The following is a 4,312-nucleotide window of genomic DNA, read 5'->3' as shown; positions in this document are numbered from 1 at the left end:
GGGGGGAGCTCCTCAACCCACTGATCGGCCCTGCTCTGTGTGTGACAGGGTACGGAGCCCCAACCTCCCTGATGGGGCCTGCTCTGCGCATGACAGGGGGTGGCGCCGCAACCTCCCTATCGATCCTGCCTTGAGTGTGACAGGGGGCGGTGCTCCAACCCCCCAATCGGCCCTACCCTGATCGTGACTGAGGGTGGCATCACAACCTCCCAATCTCCCTGCTCTGTGCATGACAGAGGGCGGCGCCCCAACTCCCCAATCGGCCCTGCTCTGAGCCCAACCAGGGGCTGCACCTAGGGATTGGGCCTGCCCACTGCCACCCGGGAGCAGGCCTAAGCCAGCAGGTCGTTATCTCCCGAGGGGTCCCAGACTGCGAGAGGGCACAGGCCGGGCTGAGGAACCCCCCTACCCCCCCTAGTGCACAAATTTTTGTGCACCGGCCTCTAGTTCTATATATAAAAGGCTAAGTTGATGTGCGCATGCACGATACATATAAAGGTCTCATTGGTACCAATAGCACACGTGTGTTTTGATCTGTCATTGTCAATCTTGAATTTGGTTGACACTTCTATTATAGAGAAAGCGCGAATAGCGATATTAAAATATTCTAATTCATTTCCTTTCAATGTGTACGAATTCATGCACTGGGCCACTAGTATATTGATAAGCACAGTTATGTTCCAATAAATATTTATGGACACTAAAATTTGCATTTCATAGAATTTTCACATTATAAAGTACCATTCTTTTTACTTTTTTCAACCATTTACAAACACAAATAACATTCTGTAAGGTTTGCTGGCTACACAAAAACACATGATGGGCTGGATTTGACCTGTGGGCCATACATTGCTAGTACCTGCCACACTAAACAATTAAAATTCTCTACAGCTAGAAAAATAAAAGCTATCCTTGGAATTAAGCATCATCTGCAAGATTTCCCACAGGTGATATACAACCACCACTGGTAGGGTTAATATATCTATCTCTGGTATTTATCTATAAGGATTTCACACCTTACCATACAAAGCACCATTAGAAAGCACATAATATGTAGGTTCCCTGGCCCTGGGTAGAGTCCTTGAATCTACATTTAAAAAAAAATATTTTTATTGATTTCAGAGAGAAAGGGAGAGGGAGAGGGAGAGAGAATCATTGATTGGCTGCCTCCTGCATACCCCACACTGGGCATGTGCCCTGACTGGGAATCGAACTGTGATCTCCAGGTTCATAGGACAACACTCAACCACTGAGCCACACAAGCTGGGCCCTTGAATCTACATTTTTAATCAGTATCTCAGGTAATATGATTTGTGAGTAAAGTAGATCCAAACTTTGAGAATCATTGAATTATTATACATTATTAGATCCTTGGCTTACACAAAACAAACTAAAACCCACCAGGTCCCTAGTGACAAAGAGCAAGTGCTCAAAATAAGTTCAACAGAAAAGAAGGTGCTAAATGTACACTTGCTCTTCCAACATTGGTTTCCAACAGTTATATAAACCTCCAGATCCCTCTATTTCACTCTTCCTAGTCTAAATAGCTTCCTTTTCCGTGAACTCCTAATCTACTGTCCACGCAATGATTTATAGTGTAATATAGAGTCATGAATCCAGAAACAATACAGGGTCATATCACCCATTCTAATCTAAACTGACATCATGAAAATGGAATTTGGACTTAAGTAAACACACATGACTGAGTGGATGGTAGGAATCCCCCATCCAGTCTTAAATATGTAGAAATGCTGCACAGATAAAAGAAAGAATATTAGGTAAACTTGAAATGAAGGAAAAGCTCCAAATAGTAGAAATAAATAGGGACTCAAAATCAGAATGGTAAGTGAATAGAATCAAGAGAACCTGAAGTAAGCAAAGACCTTAAGGGTGGGAACTGCAGCAACAACTTACATCACCAATCTCAGAGGGCTGCTCCATACATGAAAGAGGGCATTTTGTGAAGCACATCTTTGTGTCTTGTCCTTAAGATACAATTCCTTGTCTTTTCTTACATACTAGCAGGAATATTATATATATTCTGGATGTGAGCCTTTTATTGCACTTTAGCCTCTTGGCTGCTTTTTTCTGCTTAGTTTCTAGAGGTCTCATCACTTGTGCATGAAGCTGAGGTGTTGGCCAATGACTTGTGGGAAAGTTGTATTTATACTTTTGGATTCCTTCTCTGTTTGCTTTTCTCTAGGATTTTACCCTTTATACTAGCCACTTTGGCAACCCCAAATTCTGACTCTGTCACCCTAGTCCAATGAGAATGCTATTTCTGTGTAAACTCTTCGCTACACTATAGTCTAGAAAATGTCCTTAGGGAAAAAAAATCTAGGGATGATGTTAATATGTGATTCACTTCCTAAATTTCCCTTCTTTCAAGGATCTTAGCTCCAGAAGTCACCCTTTGTTGGTTATACCCCAGTGCCTTAGAAAGGTTACCTTATTATTTGATCAGCTTTTAAAGTTGTTTTTGGTAGGAGGGTCAATCCAATAAAACTTCTCCATCATGTCCAGATCAGAAACTCTCTACAACCAAGTTTAACAAATAATATCTATATTGAACACACTGCTGCATAGACACAGAAGGAAAACTACCTAAATCATTTTATAATGATAGTAGAACCCCGATTCTAAAGGCAGTATAGTACAAGAAAACAAAATTATAGAATTATCTCACCTATAAATATGGAAACAAAAATCTTAAAATAAAATGTTACCAAATATCACCCAGTAATGTATTAAAAATATTCCAGTCTAGATAGAGTTCAGTCATAAATGGAAGGATTGTTCAATATTAAAAACTCTGTCTGTGTAATATACTATCTTAGTATTAAAGGAGAAAAACCACATAATCATTTCAATAGATACAGAAGAAAGGTTGGGTAAAATCTGATACTTTCCATTACTTAAAAAAATAATAAAACAACTCTTTAACAAACCACAAAGATAAGATCTTCTTAACCTGATAAGGGCTTACCTACCAATAACTCAGAGAAAACATCATACCTTATGGTGAAAATTAAGTCATTCCCATTCAAGTCAAGAACAGACAAGGATGACTTCCATCACCCTTAGCATTTAACACTGTACTGAAGATCCTAACTAGTTCAAAAATAAAAACATTTTATTTTTTTTTATTTTAAATATACTTTATTGATTTTTTACAGAGGAAGGCAGAGGGATAGAGAGTTAGGAACATCGATGAGAGAGATGTTTGATCAGCCGCCACTTGCACACCTCCCACTGGGGATGTGCCCGCAACCAAGGTACATGCGCTTGGCTGGAATCGAATCTGGGACCCTTCAGTCTGCAGGCTGACGCTCTATCCACTGAGCCAAACCGGTTAGGGTAAAAATAAAAAAATTTTAAAGACACATAACTATTAGAAAGAAAGAAACTAATTTATCATTTTTTTGCAAGCAATATAATGATTTATAGAAAAGCTAAAGAAACTATAGAATAATTTTGGAACTGGTGAGAAAATGTATCACAGTAATTACTTAAAAGATAAGTATATAGAATCTATAGTGTTCCCAAATACTAAAAACACCTAGTTAGAAACTGTATTAAACATATGACATTTAGCAAACCTATAAAATTCTTGGGAATAAATCTATCCAAATGTGCAGGTACTATATGAAGAAAATTATAAAATCAGATTTCTAACTCACATCCATAAACAAAAATATATTCCAGATGGCATTAGACTTGAGTATTTAAAAAACCCTTTAAAACTTTAAGAAAAAAAGGAGAAATGTTTTCCATTATACTAAATAGCAGAAAAATAAATGAAATAAATTTATATGTAACAATATATATATTAGTATGTAGAGCTTAGAAACATGTTGAGTAAAGAAAGCAATTTGTAGAATATGAATTTTGTAACTCCATATAATTTTATATAATTTTCAATATGTAATTTATGTAAATTTTTAAAGCATACAAAGCAATACAATAGCTAGTTTATAGATTCTCATGGCTTTAGTAAAAATATAAAAATAAACATGGACTGGAAGTATGCAATGTAAAATTATGTAAGTGGTTATCTCTGAAAAATAATGGGGCTAGGTAGAAGGACAGGTAGACTTCAATTTTATATCAAAGATGTTTTGTTTTACATAAAATATCATAAGCAAAACTTAAAACATTAATACTTATTAATTATGAGTTGGATGCATTAATGTTTTCATGTAATTCTTTCTGCTGCCATATCTGACCTCTTAAGTAACGGGTCCTATGGATGGTACTTTTCAAATCACCCTTTTACCTAAGAAAAAGAGTAAAGATTCTCCTCTAAACAAAT

This window comes from Myotis davidii, unplaced genomic scaffold, assembly GCF_000327345.1.
Source record: "Myotis davidii unplaced genomic scaffold, ASM32734v1 scaffold332, whole genome shotgun sequence".
Lineage (NCBI taxonomy): Eukaryota > Metazoa > Chordata > Mammalia > Chiroptera > Vespertilionidae > Myotis > Myotis davidii.
The sequence above is the reverse complement of the archived record's forward strand: the minus strand, read 5'-3'. Positions refer to the sequence as shown.